The sequence below is a fragment of the Marmota flaviventris genome, chromosome 18 (assembly GCF_047511675.1).
Source record: "Marmota flaviventris isolate mMarFla1 chromosome 18, mMarFla1.hap1, whole genome shotgun sequence".
NCBI classification, from domain to species: domain Eukaryota; kingdom Metazoa; phylum Chordata; class Mammalia; order Rodentia; family Sciuridae; genus Marmota; species Marmota flaviventris.
This window is the reverse complement of record NC_092515.1, coordinates 55897335-55921205: the sequence shown is the minus strand read 5'-3', so window position 1 is coordinate 55921205 and position 23871 is coordinate 55897335. Positions and strand designations below refer to the sequence as shown.

General features: G+C 50.6%; 1 protein-coding gene across 2 annotated transcripts in view; it reads left to right on the top strand.

The window, feature by feature from the left end:
- Window positions 1-23871, top strand: part of Maf (MAF bZIP transcription factor) — a 312899-nt gene that overhangs the window by 92379 nt on the left and 196649 nt on the right. The gene's annotated exons all lie outside the window — the stretch shown is intronic.

Below are 23871 nucleotides of genomic sequence, written 5' to 3'. Positions count from 1 at the left end.
CCTGTCCTTTCTCTGAAATCCCCAAGGGAAATCACTTGCATTACTCAGTTTTATTCCCTGGGCTTTGGTCACAGGAGGGGATGCCTAGAACATTCTGTGCACACAGGACGGATGGGTGGATGGATGGATGGATGGATGGATGGATGAGGAGGTGAGGACCTGTTAGGTCCAAGAGATTCCTGCTCCTCTTGACTCACTGCCAGGAGGCTGGAGAAAGTGGGGGGGGGGGGCTTCTTCCATCAGTGAGCTGCTCCAGGGTGCCTTAGCTAGAGGGGAATCAGGACGGGTTCACCTACATGTGGCTGAGATGGGTTCTCCCCCTGAGTTCATCTAACTTGAAAACTGGCTTCTCGGTCTTTCTCTCATGATGGTGATGATACAATAGCACAACACTAGCTGCCTGTGACATAAGGAGCATGACCCCTGTGCCAGATGCCAAGTTGGATCTGTTCCCTGCAGGTTGGTGGAACCCTCGGGGTACACCTAGGAGATCCATGCAAGGTGACACTGCAGCCTCCCATAAACACGGGAGCATTCTGGGGGACCTCAGAACCTGCCCCAATGTCACTCAGATACTAGGTGGCAGGAGCATGCTCCAATCCCAAGCAGCGTCACCCAGAGCGGCCCTCCCAACTGCACGTGAAGGGGAAGAGGGGAGGGAGGAGAGCCTGAGATTCTCCATATCCAGTGCAGAGCATTTCCCTCCACACCAGTCTCCTGAAGTCCCTAGAGTGGTTTTCATTTTCTCATCACCCAAAAGAAGAAGGAGGTGCTGAAGGGGCTTCCCACTGCCCAGAGAGTGACCAGAACCCTGGCGGAGACCAGCTCTCCTGCCTGCTTTCCAAATGGGGTGGGCAGCAAGAGAGATCCGCGGTAGCAGCACCAAGCAACTGATATGCCACTCGGGTCCCCAGGGACAGACTTCTTAAGTCCTGAGACTTCGACTTTTCGATTCTCGATGCAAATGCTTCTCCCACTGATTTGTAACCACATCCCTCTCGGATTGAAAGGATTGACAGGCTGTCTCATTTCCCAGTGTCTTCTGGATCCCCAAGCTGAGAACACAGAGACTTATCCCCTTCTGGAGAGATTCTCATTTAAAATGCAGAAAGTTCATCCATATGCAAAGATGAAAACTGAGCTATTTACCTCCAGGAGCACAGGGGCTCCCGGAGGCCCAGGAGATTTCCAGGGAGTCAGGTGCTCTGAAGCCCCCAGAGTCCTGGCCAAAGACCATCTCCTGAATCTGAGAGCCCTTGGGTCTCTGCAGACCCTGAACCACGGCCCTCTCTGCCTGCCTTTCACATCCTGGGTAATAAAATTGAGTTTCTCTCCAAGGGGTGCACTGAGATTGTTCCCTTACTTTGGAATGGGTCTCAATAGCTGAAGGGCTTCTTCCTGTTCTTTCGCTTCATTAAAAAATTTTCAATTTCCCCAAACAGGGAAAATGCCTCCTCATGGTCATTCTAGTTCTTTGTGATTCATTTTTTGATTGAGATTAAGCAATGCCGTGAAGTCTACAGGTGAATTTCCACCTACCCACACGCCCACCACAGGCGGGCCCCGTTCCTGTGCACACTGCCCTAAATAAGCACCCTGCAGACCACTGGCATCTTGGATTGGTTCTGCCTGATGGTGAACTTCACCAAGGGGAGTCACACAGGATGGACTTGAGCTGTTCTTGGCCTTGAAAGCCGGAGGTCCTGTAACTAAACCATCCCTCGTTAAGATGAAAAAAATGTTCTGAGGGAGATTTCAATAGATATTCGTTCAAAACGGGAGAGAAACTTTAAACTCCTCCCCATCAACCTCCCCACCAGGTGAAAATCAGTGGGGTGACCTAGGCCAAACCTGAGTGGCACGTTTAGGATGGACTGCTTAAAATAGGCTAACTATTCTACTCAAAATACACTTTGTGGGAGGTGGGAGGGGGAGGGGGTCCTCAGGGACAGATGACAGAGAGGCGGTGACGGACACTGATCTGCGAGGAAGTGCTGTTCTCACACAAGAGGGTCCGGCCCACCCAGAGCGAGAAGCAGTGAGGATTTATTTATTTTAGGATAGCTACTGATACTTCTAAATGATGCTGCAGAGGGTAACTGGTGGTCAAATGAATTTGAGAAATATTCCCTGCAGTCTCTCCATCTTGGAGGTTTATAATGTCCATTATGACTTAACTCATCAAAGGCACTGATAAGTCCTGCTGTAAAGGTAGCTATTTAGCTCGCTCGTGTGAGCAAGAACAGATCCCTCTATGCTTGAAAATCTTCTTTCCATCTTGCAAAGCTCATTGTTTTTTTGGTTTTTTTTTTTTTTTTTTTTTTTGCAACCTGGGTGCCGAAAGCCAGCAGAAACAAAATCAGTCCCTGAGTGAGGTTTTGATGTTCATGTTTTAGTTCTGATAAACACGTGGCCTACACTGATATTGATTCAGATTATCCTAACATTTTCAAAGACATTCGAGTGATCAGTGTAGCTATATGGTCACTTCTATCCCCCCCCGCCCAAAGATGAGTGGAAATGGCCAATTGGAAAATTTATTTCACTCCTTTTTTTACAACTTTGTTCTCCTGACTCTCCAACTAATTATTTTGAGTTTCAAGGCCATCATAAATGCTCCCCTTGCCCACCACTGCACCCCTACCTCCAAAACTCAAGAGGTCAGGCCCCACATGGGACAGGGACCCTGAGCTGGCAGGGGAAGTCCTGGGCGAGACGCAGCGATGGTCCCAGGGCCACGCACCACGCTCCATGGTCAGGCTTCATCTTTGCCTTGGGCCTTTTCTTTCCTCTGAAGTGTGTTGGAACGACCCACAAGGCTTCCCAAATCCACCTCCATGGCCCGCGGGGACCCAGATTCTGTCTGTGAGGAGCGCAGGGCGCCTTGCAGGTGACACATCCATCCCATTATTGGATGGATGCTTTATTAGTCTTTCTGCAGAAGTCATTTCTGCTAATTTGCTAATTCACTCTGTGCCTCTGCCCGACGCTGGCCACCCGTGGACCCTTTTCAACTTAGCTCCTGTTTGGCCAGACACGATGTCTCTGTCCCGCGTTTGGATGTGTAAGTCCTTTGGAGAAATGGAAGGTCCAGGAGGGACCCGGCGGGTCTTCATGCTTAGAGAAGACGCATGGGAAGTTCAATGGTGCTTTAAAATCACCTCATCTAAAAAATTTCTAAAGCAATTTAAAAAGATAAAAACAAAAACATCTTTTTCTTGCAAAGTTTTGCTGTCTTCAGCGGTTAGCTTGTGCCCGTGGACTGAATTCAACGAAATTCAGCATACAAACCAGTGCACACGTATGGCACATGTACTGTGTGCTAGGTTCTCAGGATAACAACTCAGCCCTGGTCCATGGAGAGCACTCAGCCTCGTTGGAGATTCAGTGCCTCTGTGTGATGAGATCAAATAATAACAAGTGGGTGGCATACATGCAAAGGACAGAGCTTAATTGTCCTAGCACCATAAACGTATTCACTTATTCACTCTTCAAACAGCGCTGTCAAGTAGGTATTATTATTATTGTTGCTGTTCTAAAGTGAGAAACCTGTGGCACAGAAAGGTTAAGACACTCTCACTCAGTGAGTAGTAACACGGGATTGAAGAAGAGATTGCTGATCCAGGAGGGAACAGGCCATTATTGAGTGTTTGTTGTATACCAGTTCTCATGCTAAATCTTTTCACATAACATCAGGTCTTGCCGCAGTCTGGCTGGGCACAATCAGGAGCCACTTGTCAAAAGAAACTAACTTTATTTTTAGAACCACACACGCCAAACAAAACTGCTCCTCAGGAAAAACCCTCAGAGCCCAACTGCCACCACCGGCTTCCCACAAGCCTCTCTCTCCAACAACACAAGCCTCTCCCTCCAACACAAGCCTCATCACCTCCCCCCATCCTCCTGCTCTTGAGGCCGATTGGCTGGGTCGCGTGGGCGAAGCCAAAAAAGTCCCCCAATGAGCAGCTCCATGGTCTGAAAGGGCAGGGAAACAGCCCAATGAGCATCACTGCAGAGGAGCCAATCAGCTAGATGTTGCTGGGGCTGCTGTGAGCCAATCATCAGCCGGCAGCTGGAAGTTTGCTGGCAGCTGGAAGTTTGCTGGGGCCCCTTTGGCTGTGGCTCTCAACAGGTCTCATCTTCCTAAGGCGCATCAAGCAAAAGAGCAAGTTATCTGTTTTTGTAGATATGAAATTGAGGCTTGGGAAAGCTGAGCACTTTTTCCAGGGGTCCTGGGACCTATAAGGGTAGGTCCAGGACACAAGCTGCTGTGACCCTCTGTCCTGTTCACCACACCAGGATGCTGACTCTCTTGGGCCAGACCTCTGGGTTCTTCCTCTTGTTGAGCAGCTTTCTATACAAATGCCTTTGCACACACACAACTGCAGGCTCACTTGCACACACACACGCCCCTCTTCCAAGGCCACAGTTGTTTGCTCCAGCAGGAAGGGGCTAGCTGAGCAGCTCCCTGCCTGGTCCTCAACAGAGACCACAGTCCAGGGCTGGAGCTGCCAGGAGGGTCAGGGCTCCACCTTCGCAGCAGGCACCTGGCTCAGCTGCCACCTGGAATATGCCCCAGGCGTCTCCCAGGGCAGGCTGTCCTGGTCCATTCTCCTGTTGAAGGAAACCCTTCACCACTCACACAGGAGGCCCGAGAGCTGCTGCTGGGCCTATGACCGCCCAGTGGACGTGTGTGTGGCCCCAAGGAATGAGACCCCTCTGGGTTATTTGCAGACAGCTGGGCTCTGCTCCCTTCTCAGCCACCATGGGCCGGGGTCACCTGAATGCTCTGCTTCTGGGTGGGGAGAAGCCAGAGCCCATGTTGGGGAGAGGGACTGTGGGGACCCACAGTGGCAGCATCTTGGGCATCTCCTGCACGACCCTGGCTTAGCTGGTGCCTAGTGAGAAGGGAGGTCTCCTGGGTCTTAGGGAACCTGGACTCCAACCTGGGTTGTGGTGCTTTTGGATAAGTGACTGCTGAGAAGGACTCTTAGCCCCTGTCCCTCCCCACCACTGCCCCAGAAACGGAATAGCCATGCAGTCGGATGTCCCAGACGGTGCGAGTGGAAGATGCAGAGAGGGCGCACGGGGCACCTGCAGCTGCTACGTCTGCTCTGAGCCCTCCCCATCCAGCACACCCCTTCTGCCCCTGGCACTGCTGATACTCATCAGGACGGCCACTGTTCCGTGAGAGGTGACTCCCATTCCTGACCTGCCACCGGGAGCCAGTCCAGGGAGCACAGATGGCAAGGATCACGGCAGGTCATGTCACTGCCTGAGCGTTGCCCGGAGAACGGAGACCCAACCCAGGGAGGCTGGAGATCTCAGGTCCCCACGCCCTCCTGGCTGTCTAGCCCGCCAGCTTCACTGAGTCCCTCTACTCAGCCACCCTGACCTTCTCTGAGTTAATGGAGCCCGTAGCCTCGGGCGAGCAGAGAGAAGCTTATTTTCATTCTTCTTGTCACTTCCTCAGAGGATCCCCATGATCCGGTCTCGCAGTCCCTGTTCCTTCTCGCACCAGCTCCCCTGATGCGCAGCTGATGGCCGATGGCTCTGTCCCTTCTCCCTCCCTCCTTTCCTCTCCCTTTGCTCCTTTCCTTTCGTTCCCTGCCCCGTTTCCTCCAGCAGCATTTGTTCAGAAGCCCCGATGCACATTTACTGATGGGAAGAAGGAAGGAGGGAAGAGGGATGCGGAGCGCCCCCCTGTCCTGGCATGCCCTCTCCTCGGACCCCTCCTCAGGTGCTCAGTGAGAGGTGGCTCTGTTCTGCAGGGAGCAGGCAGCCTGGTGATTACCTCCTGCAGCTGCCACCCAGTCCTGGGGCAGGCCAGGCTGCCAGGGTGCCCCGTGCCACCCCGTGTGCAGGGATGAGCACAGGAACTGGAGGGGGCGTGGGAAGGGCAGGTGGTGATGGAGGTGTGAGCTCCTCTGTAAGGGGCTGGAGGCTCCCCTGTAGGATGCGCTCTCTTATCAAGCGGGAGCTGGCAGGCTGCATGTTAATCAATTGATAGCATCTCTGGGCAGCCAGGCAGCCAGCTCGGGTTTTGTAAAAGACCAGGTCGTCGATTTCCCTTCTCTCCATCCTCCTGGTGGAGATTTGGGCTGGAGGCGGGAGGCAGCGCTGAGGCTCCGCCTGGAACTCTGGAGAAGTGCCAACTGCACACTGCACTTCCCCTGCGGAAGGAAACGAACCCCCAGATAGAGGGAAAGGAGAAGAAGGGAAATGCCAAGAAAGTTCTGGGGGAAATGAAACTGTCACATGACTGTGGTCTCCCCCATTGGGAGGATGGGCTGAGAGCAACCAGGACAGGACCAGCTCAAAACCCAAGCCAGTCGGGGCTCCTTCACAGGAGCTCCCCACAGCTGCAAATGCCTCTCACAGCCTTTGTCCTGTCATCCTCCTCCCCACACCCTGTCCCCTGACCCAGCACTTTCCGCTGCACCAGCCACCCTGGCTGCAGTCTTTCCCAGTTGCAGGCTGACTTCTAGGCTGGGGTCAGGAGAATCTGCCCAAGTTGGAGCAGGCTGCACCCTGCTGTCAAAGTGGCTTTGCTCAGCTCATGCGTCATTGAGTAGACTTTCCTGGGACCATCTCGCCCACCCAGGTGGATCCTTCTAGAACCCAGGTGGTTCTGTGCTAGGGCCTGCATTGTGTCCAGGAGGCAGAGGAAGCTCAGACATGCAGGAGTGAATCAGTCCTTGGATGGATGAGGAGGGGGTGGAGGGAGGAAATGTGGGCTGGAGGAAGGGGAGAGATGATGGAAGGAAGGAAGGAAGGAAGGAAGGAAGGAAGGAAGGAAGGAAGGAAGGAAGGAAGGAAGGAAGGAAGGGTGGGTATGAGAGACAAGACTGTGATAGGAGTCGGAGGCTTTCACAGTGCGTGGTCAAGAGTAGGACTATAGAGTGAGAAGGGCAGTGTCCATTGGTGACCTCAGGCAAATCACTTGCTCACCTGCACAATGGGACTGTCACAGAGCCTCCTTCAGAGGGTAATTGTGAAGGAAGAAACATGGAGTGAGATAAAACATGGAAGGTGCTCACCACCAGACCTGAATGTAGAAGATCTAAGGATCCAGGAATATGGTCCGTGAGGATGGAGAGGAGGAGGCGGGACAGGCCACCATGGGGGCCAAATGAGTCCACAGGGCGCCCTCCCTATCAAGACAGTTGTGGCTGGGAGCCCCATACCCACCCCCTCTCCACTCTGCATGTCTTGGGACTTGTCTAGTTACCCCTCCTAGTTACCACTTCTCTTATCCCTGGCCGTCTTATGCTCAGAATGCTTCCTTGGTCTTTATGTTTCCCATCTTGTTTATTAGTCATGGAAGGGTAACAGATGTTTAAAAGCATCAACAGAAAAAAATATCAAATTGTCACACAGACACCACTCCCTGAGGGTGTTCCTGCTGAGAGGATCGCCTCCAAGTGGTAGCTCAAAGGCTCCAGAGCACAATTCTGCCATTTTTTTCTAATTCTCCATTCTCCCCTCTCCTGTGCTAGCAGATGCAGGAGGGGAAGGGAAGGAAAACTTTCCTGGCCCAGGTAGGAAATGGCCTCAGCTACTCACTCGCATCCTATTGGCCAGAACAAATCACATGGCCCTATCTGAACTGAAAGGGATGCTGGGAAATGTAGTCTAGCTGTTTTCCCTGAAGAATAGGAAGTGGGGTTTGGTGAGTGCATAGTGGCCTCTGCTCTGTCTGGAGTCATTGTCCACCCTTGGATGAGACACAGGTTTTGGTTCACACCTGGCTCCAGGCTGACTGTCCTTGCCCAGCTCTGTCCCTGGCTCTGAGATCCCTTCCCCAAGAGAGCTACGGCCCATCCCACCCCTCCTGCCTTCTCCTCATAGTGAAAGCTGAGAACATCTGGATGCGGGCACAAAACAGAGCAGAGCCTCAGGACACCAGGAAGCCCCTGCCACGGATACTTCTCCTGCAGGGTGATGGCTGTGCCTTTGACCTCTCCTAGAGGAGGACCCGGCCCCTTCCTGCCTCCTCCCTCCCTAGTTGATCCCAATCTGGGTCACGCCACATTGTGGTTGGACTAGGCTGTTTTTATCTTAAAATCCAAGCCAATTAAAAATGTATTTTGTAAAACAGTTTTTTAAAGAGTGTCTTTTACCTCAGCTGGGAATTCTGCCTGCCCAATTTCACCTGGAAGAGAATTGAACCCGACAACATGTTACTAATTGGGGAATTGGAGCAGGCCCTTCTGCGTGGTAGGGCTCTCAGCCCACCAGCCGCAGATTGTGGACCCTGGAGTTTGACTTTCTGAAACGGAGGTTCCGAGAGGTGCTATCTCAGACTGCGTGACACGGTCAAGGATGTTTGGGGACAAGCCAGAGCGTTTATGAATCTTACACCCTGGACCTTGATCTAGGGCAGCGAGTAGGTGGGCTTCCATGAATTCTTCCATTGTGGGGACGCCAGGACTCTTTCTACTGGTCACCTATCAGTAGAAATCAGGTGACCGCTGAAAATCTGTGGAAAGGAGTATGGGCATTTGGGCCACAGGATCTGGTCCAAATATTAGCCCCATCACAAATTAACCCTGTGATTGGAGCCAAGCAACAATTTCTCAGATCATCAGCTTTTTCATCTTAAAATTAGGTCAGCCATGCCAAGAGGCGAGAGAATGAAATCACTGGTGTACAGTAGCCACGCAGGCCTGGGCACTTGGCAGCCTCTTCCTTCCTTCCCTTCCTGCAAGGAAGCACCAATCCTGCCCAGAGTGTGGCACAGGATGCATTTTCAAGGACTTGGAACCAAGTTCTGGGAGATGGATTTGACCACCAGCTCCCCCAGATTCAGGCGAGTTTGCTAGACCCTGGAGAGAGACCAACAGGGGAAGTTCTGGACTAACAGCCCCTCCTGGACAAATTCCATCCAGGCACAGAACTTCCAAAGTAGAGTGCAGGTCTTCTACCCATAGCTTACTCAGACATTCGAAATAAACCATTCGGGATTTCACGCAACACAGACCCAGAAGAATAATGGTGGGTTATCGACTCCATGGAGGCTTCACGGGTCGGGACACAGGATGATACACAGCTACACCAGGACAGATGGTCTACAGCTCCTCTGGGGTGACACAGGGTGCTGGATGGTACCTAGGAGCCCAGGGATATAGCGCTTGATGGAATGCAGGTCCCGTTCCTATGACTGATGACGTTGATCCTGTTTTCTGATGGCAGCCACAGCCTTGCATGAGTGCAGCTGTGCCCCTGTCTCAAGTTCTGTCCCACCGCCCTTGGCCCTGTGACCTTGGCAGTTTCCTGAACCTCCCTAGACCGGGCCTGGTTCTCAGATATGTAAACAGGGAACTCAGAAGCTTCTTTGCAGGCTTGGAGACGAGGGGGGCTTTGGTATGCAAAAGCAGCGCCTCCTTCCAGGCCCCTGAGGTCCTCGCTGGCCGCAGGGTGGCAGAGTGGGGGGAGGGCTGGGGGTTTTCACCTAGTCTGAAATGTGCACTTCCCTACTCAGCCGTCCTGAGGCCGTGGGCAGCTTCTCCTGCAGCTTTCCGTCTTCTTATCTATCAAAGAGGGGAATCATGCCTGCATCTCAGTGTTTATTCTTCTTTAAATAAGTCGCCTATTCCACAGTGAATTTGGGGCAGCCTGCAAAATCGCTGTAATAAACAAAATGCAGATAAATAGGTAGCTGAAGGTGAAGGAGAAACCAGGGCAGGACAGGGAAACAAATCCAGCTGAGGGGGTGCTGGGAGCCGAGCCCCGCAAGGGGGACCCTCGGCCGGCGTCTGGACCTGGTGGGAGCATGGGCCTTTGAGATGCTTCCCCTTTGCTGGAAGAGAAGATGAGGCCGAGGGCGTTTTCTACCCAAGACAGCCAGGCACCAAGGCCTTCCTCGTGCAAACACTGTCAGGCTGGTCCTCTCCAGCTGAGAGACTGAAGGCCACTGCCGTGTCCATGTCCAGCAAATCCCTGCCCCTCCTGGGGCTGGAGTTCCTAGGTCCTGCAGCCCTTGAAGTGGCATCTTTCAGCCACAGTGAACAACAGAAGTCCTCATGGTCATTAAAATGATCCGGTGGCACCTTTTCCCCAGGGGGAGGAGTGTCATTGACAGCTGTGGCCACTGCCAAGTTCAAATTAAGTTAATTACAGCAGTTCCCTCTCTGGGTCCTTTCAACCGTTGCTAGAGTCCTTGTTCCCATCTTGCCCTGGAGTGTTCTGGGGACTTCTGTCGGCCTTGTCAAGAATGTTTGATGTCCTTGAGGTGGGACTTATTGCCCGTGACAGGTGGGGGGTGGCACCTGACCTTCTGGGACAAGACACCCAGGAAAGATCTTCAAGATGGTCATGGACAATAATGTGAGTGTCCACGGCAGCTCTCAGGCCTGCACACGCGAGCTCTTATAATAGGAAAGCACATCTTTAAAAACGTCAGTGGTAGAGGCACCAAAGCTCAGAGATGATGGGCTCCATTGCCTAAGGTGACAAAGGAAACGGGTGACAGCAGCTCTCTGTCATGAGACAAACCTGCTCACTCACTGTCATCTTGTCACCCTTCTCACCACACTGACATCTGTCCTCTCCAACACTCTGCACTTTGAATACCCTGATCCTCTTGCTTCTCTGCTAGAACGCTCTCGGAGTGAACCCTCTTGTCCCTCTCATGGTGAAGATGAAGAAACCGAGGGTCAGAGAGAACAAGTAAATTTGCCAAGACCACAATACAAGAAAGGGGTGGAGTTGGGAGGCAAATCTGGGTCTATGTCCATGCTCCCTAACACTGTCCTTCACTCTCTTAAACGTCCATTGCACTTGCTTTAACTGTTTATGTCCCAGAAAATTTCAAATGCAAAGTATCTTACTAGTTACCTGCTGCTGTGTAACAAAGTACCATAAAGGTAATATCTTGGAATAACACCTGTGTGTTTTTTCCTCATACTCTCTGTGGGTAAGGATTCTGGATACAGCTTCGTAAGTCTCCTGCGAGGGTCTTGCCAGCGGGTCTCATCTGAGGCTCACTTCTGCAGGGTCAGAGAGAGAAAGTCTTGGCTGCTCTGAGTCTGGGAGTTCAGGAAACCCCAAATTCTCTCCTCATGGCTCATCTGATCAGGCCAGGCCCTCCAGGGTACTCTCTCTTTGAATCAACCAAGCTGGCTAGGAACCTTAATCATAGATGTGAAATTGCTTCATATTTACCATGAAGGGGACACAGTCACAGGAATAACAGCCCAGCACACTCACAGGTCCTCACCCCAATGGAGGGGAGGAGATCATACAGGGGCATCTCTGGGGTCATCTTAGAACTCTGCCTACAACAGGTGCCTCAAACCCTCACATACCATCACCTGGCTTTGGTAATGATTCCCATTCTGCCCTGTGCACTTGAGCATTATTTTTTTTTACAGATATTAACATCAAACCAATATACCTGGATACACAGACCCTTAGCTGTTCCATTAAGACCAAAGGAGGTACCCACCCTTAGGGCCATTTAGAACATTCCCATCTCTCCAGAGAGTTCCTTCATCGTCCTTCCTCGTCAGACACGATCACTGTATTTACTAATCTCTCAAAAGCTAGTACATGTAACAAGCACTCAGTCTCACGCCCAGCACCAGGACAGCCGTTAGTAAATGTCCGCTTCCCTCCGATCGTGTAACTTCAAGTTCACGTTTTTCCCAAGGTGTCATAAAGGCAGCAGAAGGGGCACAGCTGAACCACCCATGGCCATTGAAAGGAAACTTCTAGAAATGCTAAGTCAGAAGGCTCAGCAGCCTCCACGCACACTGTGTTCATCCGAGGGGGTAGATGGTGCCGCCATCATCCGCCCTGCTACCAGCGGAGTCTAGAAAGTGCAGCAGGGGCCAGGGTCTCTGGCAGATGAAACCGCACATTTCTCATTGCTTGGCTTGTGTCAGTGTTTGAAGTCAGTGATCCCAGGCCATGGCGCTCAGATCCCTCCTAATTCAGCAACATGCTCCGGACAACTCTCAGACTGCGGTGAGCAGATCTTTTAACTTTGATTTCCTGGGAGTGGGCCATCAGGCAGGGCTGTACCCAGGGCTTCTACAATCACCAGAGAAACGAGCAACCCGAGGCCTCATGGGCACCGAAGGAAAAATAAGGGCTGAGGGGCAAGGCACACTTCCACTTAGGACCCAGTCTCTCCCTGTCTCCCAGCGCAGCCTCATCAGCCTCTCCAGGGGGCTGATGCAAAGGTGCTCTGCTTGACAGAGAGCCCCTGAGCTCACTGCACCCCGATCCTGCCATCTCCCTTCCCTTCCGCCCCCCAGCCGTGCGCTCAGCAGTCTCTGGTGGCCCAGGTCCAGGATGAGCGATCGAAACCTATGGATTAACCAGACGTAACTCCTGCAGGAGGAGACTGGCATTTTTAGAAACAGCAATAGTATAAAACAGGCAGGGGTAACTGCCTCCAAAGAGGTAAATCCAGGATGCACGAAGGCTGCCCATGGGCATCTCTTCTTCACTGCCATCTGGAAAGACCTGGATGAGGGAGGGGGTGGCCCTGAGCTCTAATTTAAAGACTGTAAATAACCAGCCCAGCCCCCACCCCATCCGTTCCTGGGGCTCCCATTTCTTCCCCACCTCCCTCTCCTGCTCCCTGCATCCTGCTCAGTTACCCCTTTCCGTGGACTGGGTCTGCTCATCTCCACCAAGGAAGCCACATCCCCCAGGCCTCCCCACTCCCCTGTTACATATGCAAGCCCCAACCCCCATGCCTGGAGGCGTGAGGCGAGGCAGCCCACAAAGAGCCACGTGGGTGATTTCTCATTTAATTTTTTTTAAAGATTTGATTTTTTTTTTAATTTAAAACTCAAAAATGTCATTAAAACCCTCGCCCAGATCAGCTGTATCTTTAAGTGTAAAATCCATTTTTGACGGCGGAGCTGGCGATATGGTTAAGTACTTATTTTTATTGTCTGTCCGGGCATGGTTTTCAGCTGCAGGTGGAGAATAAATCAATAATGTCATAAAGACAGCTCACCCGGTGCCCTTTCCACCGCCCTCTGTAGGGCCCAAGCTCAGGGGAGCCGCTGAGCTCCGTGCGCCCTGGATCTCGGCTGTGAGAAGCCGAGGTAGCTTCTCTCCTTATTTTCTCTGCTGTTTTAGGAAACAGCTGTGAGCTCTTTCCAGGGGTTTCCCACCTCTGTGTCGGGAATATCCACTGGCCATTTGCATCAGTGCAAGAGGGACCAGGGAGAAGATGTGACCATGTCCTGCCAGTGGGTCCTGGGAAGCCCGGTAGGGGCTCCATCCCTCAGCGCTTGCCCTGGGCTGCTAGGAGAGACGCTCATGGAACATGTCAGTCACACCCCATGTCCCTGCTGCCTCTTGGGTCTCAGCACCCTGGGACTGTCCCTATACTCTTCCACCTGGGGAGCACCCAGAGATCCAGGGCTTACAAAGAGAAACGGGCACTTCCCCCTCCAGAGAGGACAAGACTGTTGTAGGGTTTTTCCCCAGGACACTCACTCTGAGCCCAGGGCATGGATGGGGCACAGAGCAAAGCTGTGCTCTGTCCAGACCTCTGCTCCTCGGTCCTGCAACAAGAGACGCGTCCACAGTTCGGCCCTCAGCACAGCCTCTAGCAGGGATGTCTCTCGCTGGGGCCTGTCCTTCCCATCAGAATGGGTGCTGCACCAGGGCGGGAGCTGGGTCAGTGCCCCTGGCTGGGCGCCCGGCAGGGCTGGCCTCCGTGGGCACAGGCCCCATTGCTCCTTCAGGACTCTCCCCTCCAAGGCCGGTTTCTCTCCTTTTCTACAACAATGAGATACCATTTACACACGTGTTACATAAAACTCATCCTTTAAAATGTGAACCGTCACGGGCTTCTGTATGTTTACAGAGTGGTGCAACCATTACCCTACTCTAGTTTACGGACACCTTTACCACCCCAGAAGGAAGCCCCGTGCCCCTTACTGTCACGCCTTATTTCTTCCCACCTCCAAGCCCCTGGCAATCACCTATCTACTTCCTGTTTGTAGATTTGCCTTTTTTGGACGCTTCACATAACGGGATCTTACAACACGTGCCCTCTCGCTCCCTTAGTCTACCGTCCTGAGGTCCATCCTGACGGAGCAGGCGTGTGCATCTCGTTCTTAGTGTCTTGGTGTGCAGGTACAACACACTGTTCAACCTGCCACCAGCTGATGGATGTTCCGGTTATTTCCACTTTGGGACCATTAGGAATGATGTTCCTGTGAGTGAAACCACACAGTCTTTGTGTGCCCATTCGCATTCCTCTTGGGTAGATGCCTGGGAGAGGAATTGCTGGGTGTCTCATGGCTGTTTGTCCCTTTCTCCGGGTAAGATCTTCACTCTTCTCTCCACTGCTGGCCTTGGAGCTGCTTGAAGTCCCGCTGGGATCTCCACCCTCTGAGTTTTCCCCTAGGACTTAGCTCAGATGAGGACTCGGGGACCTCCCTGTAGGTGAGTCCAGAGCCCTGGGAAAGGAGTGAAGCTGCAGGAAAGCCTGAGTCAGGGAAGGCAGGGAAGACCGCTGTGGGTCAGTGCTGCAGGGAACTGCGCTCTGTCTTATGGGCCAGGGAGAGTGCATGTCCGTAGTCAGCAGCGCTGCTTTCTCCAAAGTTGCAGTGACTTTGCTCTTATCTCTTTTTAGGGCTTTCCTCCTTTGGAAAGAAACATAAATTAGACCCATTATGGAAATTTTGATGACATAGAAAGATTAAGGAGGAAACAGACCCCCTAGAACACCACAGTCCTAACACAGCCACCCAGCAGCTGTCCTGCGCCAACCCTATGATATCTCCAGGCCTCAGTTTATTTGGGTTTTTGTTTGTTTTGTATCTCCAGGTGGGAAATAATAGCAGAGTATGCTGAGGGTCCAGCACCAGAGTCTGCCAAACTCTCTGTGGTGAACTTGGGTCTATGAAGCACTGCAAGATAAGAGGAAGGGAGAAAATGTAGATTGGTGGGCAGAGAGGCTCTGCTGTGAAGCACAAAGCTGCTTCTCCTAGCTCACCACCTGTCCTCGTCACCTTCTCTTCCCTAGAGGAAGTTCAGGTTGCAAAGCCCAACGGATGGGTAGCTGTCAGATGGCACACACCTTCCAATTTGTTCAGCAAACACCCACAGAATGAGGGTGGTGATTCGTGTGGAGATAATGTAATGTGAACAAAACCTGTGAGGAGTTGAGCTGCCCTTTATTGAGACCCGCCATCTCTCAGGCACCAACCTGTACACTTCATCCACCACCACCCCGCAGCCCCTCTCCTCTTTATTCCAAGCTACAGAGGCGGTATGTTGCCCCGTTGGCAAAGGATTTGGAGGAAACCCTGATTTTTGTAATTCCAACCTGTTGTCCTTTCCCAGTTAACGAAACCATTTGAGTGCCTCTCGTCTGCTCTGGTTCTTGGAATACAGAGACAAACAGGAGACAGTGGTGCGTGGTGTAAAACACACAGGGTCGAGATTCGTACAGGACGGCGCCATCATTCACCCACTCACTCATACGTCCAGATACACATTGGGTAACTTCTGTGGGCTGGGCGCCATATTGGAGATGGAATCCTGGCTCTCTTTCCCATAGTATATTAAATAGAAAATGATCTAACCTCTTTAAGTCTTTGTTTTCTTAGTAAGTGGGAAGAAAAATAGTTATCTGTCCCACTGGGTGTTTGTGAAGATTAAATAAAATGTGCTTAGCATAGCACCTGAATTAGTGGATGCTGGTTATTGTGACCAGAAATGGTATTTTTTAGTTGCATCTGAAGACATGGGTCCTACCATCCAAGAATGCACAGTGTGAACTGGTGTGTCATCCTCTGTGTCCCTAGCCCTTCCTCTAGCCCCAGAGGAGTGGGAGGCCCTTGTTACCAAGCCCCCAGCTGCAGCCCTGGTCCCTTGGTCCCTGTGAACTCCTAGGGGTCCAGTAACCTGGCCAGCCCTGCACCCACTGGCCAGCCCTGCCAGGAAAGGGCGGATGGGCGTCCCTGCTGGCAAGGATCCAACCAGGGCAAGTGTTGGGGTTCAGAGGACAAAGGAAAGGGACATTCAAGGAAGTTCCCACTTCCTCAGCAGTGTTCCTATCTCCCTCGCTCACATGATCTGTTGGGACATCCTTCACGTTCCAAGTGTTAGCACGTCCCCAAAAAAATGCCAGAGTAGGTCTTGTGATGAAATGTGTTTCTTTATAAAATTTACCGAGGTTGCCTCAGAGCCTGGGGGAGGGGGAGAGGAAGAGGCCGACTCCATGCCTCTGACCAGGGTTGAGATGGTCTATTTCTGCCTGGACTCACTTTTGCACACTTGAGACACCTTTTACCTATGAATGGGAGCAATGTGAATCTTTGCTTAGAAGCAGTTTATGTGCTTAAAGGAGAGGCCCGTATGTGAAATTCCTGGTTCTATCACAACCACTTTTTAATGCTGCAACCTATTTCATCTTCCTAATGTTCTGTGATGGAGGCAACTTTATTATTATCCTCACTTCCAGGGGAGGAAATGGAAGCCCACAGAGATATCCCTACTCGCCGGACGGTCACATGGCTCTTAGGCAGCAGGCTCCGAGCCCAGAACAGTCCGCATCCTGAGCCCAGGTCCCCAGCCACTCGCCACTTCTTTAGCCTGAGGATCAGCAAACTTTTTCTATAAAGGGACAGATATTAAATATTTTTGGCCTTGTGGTCCAGACTGTGTCTGTCACGACGACTCCACTCTGCCTTTGCAGCAGGAAGGCAACCACCGAGAGTATAAACAAATTTGTGTTCCAATAAAACCCTATTTACAAAAGCAGGCCTGGGCCTGGCTGGGTTGCAGTTTTGCAGACCTCGGGCTTGAGAGCAAGGCCTGGGATACGCCCAGAGGGGGTTCAGGAATAAATGCTGCCAGCAGGGGGGCAGCCGGTGGCCTCTCCAGAACATCTGCTTGTCACATGGTGTCCTTTCTTTCTGCGGAAGATAGCTATTAAAAAGGAAAGGCAGGCCTGCAATTGATTGGGAGCAAGCAATGAAAGTGGGGGGTTAAGTTCCAGAGATCACCGATCCGAGGGTCTCCTCTGGGAGCCTTCCTGACCCGGGACCAGAATAGCCGGGGTGATTTATCATGCTTCACGGAGCACTGCTTCTCTGGTTTCTTTTCTGCTCCCCCTTGGATTATCTTGTCCTCAGGCACCCCTGTCCCCTACCCCAAAGAATTCAGACCTCTCCCGGTATGGTGGCCTCTCCAGGGCATGTCTGCTCCTCCCGACATGCTCTGCCAGCCCCTCAGTGCCAACGCCCCTGGCCTGCCCAGGGTGAGCCAGGCTGAGCCAGTTAAGGAGAGGGCTGGAGCCCGCGGGGGCGGGGCAGCAGGTGCATCTTCTCACTGACACCAAAATACATTCTTTGTCTGGCCAAGCAAGAGCAGGTCTCCCGCCCTCCGAGGGTTTGACTTCCTCCAAAGGACACATTTGCCGTGAGGACACCCCAAGTGCTAATCCTCTCACCCAGTAGATGTAAGCGTGGGTCAGCATTTTAGCCGAGGGCTGGACCCAGGCTGGGGCATTCCCCCAACATGGTGTAGCCAGACCAGGACAGCAGTAAATCACACAGAAGCGCATTTCTTGGACGTCATGGCTGCTGGGGACTCTGTGGGTATCATAAATCAGGAGCTCACCCCATTTTATCTGTACCTTCTCTGTGTGTGTGTTTGTGCGTGTGTGTGTCTGTCTGTCTGGGCACGCACACAGGGCCTCTGCAGCTGGGGAAGAGAAAATGGCGGACCCTCAGTTCAGCCAGGGCTGGCCATCAATGGTTGCTGTCTCTTTGTCAACTTATTACCTGAGATTTATGCATGATGCAGCCAGGTCTGCTCAGTGACACATTCTAATTTAATTAAATTTCTGTTGGATTGATGTCTGATCAATCAATAATGTTAATGTTTTTGCAATTTGAAGATTAAAGTATGGTCCAGCCACGGCAAACCCCCATCCACTTACTTCAGAATGTTCTTGGGAGGAGGCTTGCTTGCTTGCCTTCTTCCTCCCTCCCTCCTCTCCCTTTCTGCCTTCCACACTTAAGCATTTATTAAGTGCCTAAGATGTGGCGCTATGATCATAGGGAAATATGGCTTCAAACAGCAGTTGGGAAGCCCGAGTGAACGTGAGCATCAGTGGGAGTCTTGGTTGAGATCCAGGTTGCAGGGCCAGGGCCAGGCATCAGAATTTCTGAATCACTAGTTTTTGGGTAGGGCCTGAGAATTTGCAAGGTCCAGGCAATGCTGATGCACTGGTCCATTGAACCCCACTCTGAGAATCTCTGAGTTCATGTTGAAAGGATGAGCTCCGGAACCACCTGAGTTCAGATCCCACATGGAAATTATAGACACGCTTTGGGCAATTGCTTGATTTCTCTATGCCTTCATTTCTTAATTCACAGGATTGCAACAGGCAATCAGGGAGATTCTGAAGGCCTGCAAACACCCAGCACAAAGCCCGGTATGCAATGAACACTCAATCCATGTTATCTCTTCCTATAATGGGGAACTGGGCTCTTGCCTGCCTACAGCCTCCCTGACACCCTGGAGGGGTGTCAGGCTGTACGTATGTAAGGTTGGCATGATGACCAAGCAATGGAAGTCTATAGTAAGGGTATTAGATCTGATCAGGAGGTCAGAGAGGACGTCTTGATAAATTGGTGCTGAACTCAAAGGAGGGAGTAGGAAGTAACCAGGCAGTGATGTGTCTGAGAGGCCAGGTCTATAATGGTTGAAGGCCATTGTATTGGGTTTGATCAGTACTCTAGGCCTGATTGGAAGACAGCAGGATTTTTTTAAAGTGTGGAGGCAGGAGAACCATATCTGAAAATGAAAGGATCTTTCCACCTGGAGTTTAGGGAATTAGCCGGAGGGCACAAGGATGGTTGTAGCAATGACTTAGATGGACTCAGTCACACCCGGAGCTCCGGAGAGTCTGTTCCCCTCTGGAAACCTGGTGCCCCTACGATCCCTCTCCCACACTGTAAAAGCCCAGGTCTGTGTCCATGTAGAACACAGCAGCTGACTTTGGAGAAGGTACAGATGGATCTTAAATGCCCTGTCCCTGTGAGGTGAGATGACTAGTTTTGTTCCACCTTACGTGGTCTTTGAAGACTCTAGAGGCTTTGAGCATAGAGTCTGCTCTTGAGGCTTTTGCTGTGGAACACCACACACAGTATTTACCTGGAGAACATTTGTCAATCAGCACCCTGCTGGGCACTTCTCAGTTACCTGCCCCCAAACGGGTGAAAGATGCTGAATCTTTAGGGAGCAAAGTCTAGAGGATTACAACCCTCAGGATCCAAGAATTACAACCGGTGTCTCCTCTGATGGTAGAACCCTCGGGCAGGAGGACTGGACTGACTTCAAAGTTCCTAACAGCAAGAAAGCTCTTCTTCCCTTTTACTTTAATTTCCAAACTTGGAATTTTTATTTTGAATAGCAGATTTATTAGTTCATTCACTCACTCATGCCTTTATTCAACAGTGAAGGAATCACAGAGGGGTATAAGTTTGTTGAGCCCAGGAGAACTACAAAAAGATTCAGCTTTTGCAAATGTATCAATCATGGTAGCGATAGTGATCTGTTGGGCTGCCAGCATGCATTGGGCCTTTCCCCGGGGAGGTACGTATCAAGCTCATTACCTGTATTCTCCCTGTTCATCCTTACAGTACCTATTGAAGATAGAGCCTGCCATAGCTCCCTGTTGCTAAGGAGGGAATAAAAAGTCAGAGATATTCCACAATTTGGCAGAGGCAATGTCACTAGTGATGGTGAAGCTGAAAGTTCAACATATATCAGTCTGATTCAAAAATTAATACAAATGCACAGTGCACATTTTCCAATATGCTTTTAAGACCTATTCTGCCATCAGATAGTTCTTTATCTAGTTAATGAAAATATGTAAAACATGTTAGATCCCTGTGGAATGATTGCTCAGAACGTTTTCTCTGGGGCCTATTGACCAGTTAATCAATATCTTTGGGATTTGAGTGATTATCTAGGCACAGATTCACCTAAAATTCCTATAAACTCAACCACATTTCTCCCTGTTGACAATGCTGCCTTCCTTTCATGCCATCTCTGCATAATTTCCTTCAACTCCCACCGAGCAGCTTTTTTAAAACTCCTTGATCTTCCTTGAGCCAAGATTAAGAGCAGGACCCGTGCCTTTTTTTCTTGGAGCATTTATTCTCCCCAGTAACCTTGTCTACAATTTCCTAACGGTCAGGGTCAGGCAGTCATCTACTGTGGGAATCCACACTGACCCTTGGAGAAATCTTAGATAGCAGTTCTCTGTGGCCCCTCTTGTATCTCCTTTCCTACTGGCTGATGAGGGATTGAGTCATTTACCAGGTTCTCTGGAGAACTGAGTTAATTTAGATCAGATTTTCCAAAATGGCAGCCTTGAGCTCAGCCTAGTCTTCAGATGGGTATTCTTTGGATTCCCATAGCATTTTGGAAAATTCTGAATTTTCTGACTCCTTTACCAGCATTTAAAAGTCTGGCAACTCAGATACAAAATCATCCAGGATTCTGGTTTTTCAGGATGAGCAGTGTGGCTCTGCATGCCCCTGTGGCTAGAAGGAGCTACACTGGGCAGCTGTTGGGGTCCCCCCACCTCCCTGCCCCTGGGCCCAACGCTTGGCTCCACACAGCAACATCTGCACACACTCTGCTCTTGGTCTTTGCAGGTAAGTGAGCCATCACCCTGGTGTGTGCGGAACCCTGAGCTCTGATTCCAAAATTAATGCTTACTTGGTATGAACAGTGCGCACTGATCCCTTCCAGCCCTCAAATCTTGTTCCTTGGGGGAGAAGGTAGAAGCAAAACAGGAGCAGGGGACTTCTGCTTTCTCTGTGTCATCTGTTCGAGTTGCACCATCCGCTCCCAATCCCTTCCTTTTCCTTCTTGCTCCAAACTTAGCTCAAAACCCCATTTTTATCACCCTTTGCATTATTTTGCAAGTCTCAGCTCTTTCTAGGGTTCTGTCTCCTAATGCGCTCCTCCTTCAGAAGCAATGTCAGTCTGCATTTGTTGGAGGGTGGGATGGGACACCACAGAACAACACACCTGCAAAAACAGCTCCATTAGAAACAGCTCCGTTTCAAAGTTCACAGCAGGATCTACTACATCGGGAACAAAAGTGTTAGTCCCATTTAGAAAAAAAAAAAAAATCTTCTTAAAAATTTTCAAAGAGATTTAAAAAAAAAAGAGTATTGAAGATTTTGAGAAAATCACATATTTACACTTCCAATGCCAACCTGGGCATCACATGGGCCACTGATCCTACTTACAGCAGGTCTAGGCAGGGTCAGACTCTACCTAGAGTCCAGACGCCAAGCTTAGTTCTAAACACAACCACACAAAAACAAGCCCAGCTTCCGTGTCATAAGAATTTGGTGCACTTGATGTGGTAACTGGTTAATACTGATATTTTCTGCTGTGCTGATTCTCCATAATTTGCATAAGGCAGAATTTTCAAATCAAATGGTCATTGGATGTTAATGATGTCCACTCCTGCTGCCTTTAAACAGCACTGGGAGGAAGTGTTTCAGGGCATCAAGTTGGCCTTTAACAAGAGCAGTGAGAGTGATCTTATTAAAATGTAAATCCCACCATGTCATTACTTAGTTTAAAACCAAACAGCACCAGGTGACTGACTGTGGAGTCAGGCTCGACCCGACCACTGTCTTTGCGGCCTGTAGATGGGCCACGTCTGTGACACCCACTCTGCGTTGCTCTTTTCTTTCCTGTGACTGGGACTCAATCTCTGTTCCTCAATCAGGCCCAGCAGGCTCTCTATCCTGGGGCTTTGCACTAACTCTTCCTTCTGCCTGTGATGGTTTTCTTCTAGCTTGGTAGGGCCACCATTGGCCAAAAAAAATCCCTTCTCCAGAAAGGTCTTCCCTGAGAGCATCCTAACTAAAGTAGCCCCTCTACCACACCCTTAGGCCTTACCTGGATTCTGGTGACTTTGTGACACTAGCAATACCCCCCAACACAGACTTCTGCTTGGCTTTTTTGCTATCTCTCTTCCCCATAGAATAGAACTTAATAGAGGCAAGGTTTAGGTCTCTTTTCTTTGTTTTTTATATCCCTAGCCCCTAGCATAGTGCCCGACCCTTAATTAGGTACTCAATGTATGGGTCCAAAGGCCAGTGGACATGGCCACAGGAGGGAGTGAAAAGCTAGCATGGCCCAAGTGGTGAAATTCACCTTGTTCTGGTGTGAGAGTCTCTGTGTGTGTGTGTTGGTACGTTTGTGCATGTCTGAATGTGTGTGTGCCCACGTACATGTGTATGTTTGTCTGCACACTCTTGACAAGAGGTGAGTTTGGAGAGGAAATCGGAGGGCATACCAGAAGACAGCTGTGAACTGAAGCAGGAAGTTTTGACTGTAAGCTCAGAGCAAAGGGGAGCACTTTCGAACTCAGCACGGTGATCCCCACTGAAGGCTCTGCAGGCAGGTAGCTGCTGACGTTCGAGTTCTCTCTACTCTCAATTTGTGAGTTTGAATGTTTCTTACCCCATTCAGTAGCACCTCAGTTTGTCACCAAAAGGGAATAATAAAGGGTCTTCCCTCCCCTGCGGACTTGTTAGGGAGTAAGGAGAGGAGCAGTGCATTGTACAGTGCCTGATGGAGTAAGGTATCCACCAAGCTCAGCCATCATTTCTATCATCATCGTAATCGCTCTTCCAAAACTGAGGTTTGCCAGAGGATGTGTGTGGGGAGGAGCTGGGGAGAGGCCTGAGCCGGCCGGGGAAGGTGGGGGAGTGGGCGGGGAGAGCCAGTTGCTCTCCTGTTGTGCAGAAAGTAGAGGCCACATTTGGAGTGAGGTCTCATGGAGGCAGTGACAGGTGCCTTCTCATAAACCAGAACAACAAAGTGGGCTCCTGTCCCTGTGTCCTCTAACCTTCTATCAGACAGGGCTTAAAAACAAGTATGGCTGACTTTGCTGAAAATCATGATCATATAGTTTATGGGGGAAAGAGGGTGGAAAACTGGGAGACAAGGAGTTTGCTTAGCTAGGAACAATCTCCACTCTCCAGGACTATTTTCAGACTAACCACATAGGCACAAGTGCTCTCTCTCCTTTCCCCAAATAGCAACCACATTGGCACACGGGCCGCTCCCCTTCCTCCAAATAGTACCTGTGGCAGAGATGTTGACATGCTCAACAAACCTAGCACTTGCTCCTAGACCGCATTTTCTAGCATCCTTTGCTGTAAGGTGCTTCAGGCTACCAAAAAGAGGACGGGGTGGCAAAGGGGCTTTCTAGCTTGGTGCACAAGAACCTCCTATGTATTCTTTAGTGATTTCTCTTTCCCATCTACTGGTTCAACTGTAATGGTTCCAAGGACCTAAAGAAGTCTTCATCCAAGAGAGACAGCTGGTCAGAAACACCCACACTTGACTGTCATAGGAGCAAGAAATGATTTGTGTGTGTGTGTGTTAAGCCACATGTGGGGCCTGTTTGTTATAGCAACTAACCTACCCTAACTCAATATATCACCCTTAAGAAAGTGTTACAGGAGTGCCTGTCACAATATACTGTAGCTATCTACATTCAAAGAATGATGGATGACATTTAGAACAAACAAAGCATATATGAGTTTTAATTCTTACGAGGGCTACAGTCATTAACACTAGGCCTATCTTATAGACAAAGCAGCAGATGTTACTAAGGTTCACAAATATACATTGGGGCCCATGTCATCTGCACCAAATGCCACGTTCTTTCCACTCTGCCTGCAAGTGGGGCTGGAATGGGCGTCGAGGGAGACGTGCATTACAGCAGATTGGGAGAGCTGAAGGAAAGTAAAAAGGAAGAAAAATGTTCTATACATTTTTAAATTAGCCCTCTAAATATCAACAATAAAGAGTTGGGAAAATGTTGTGGGA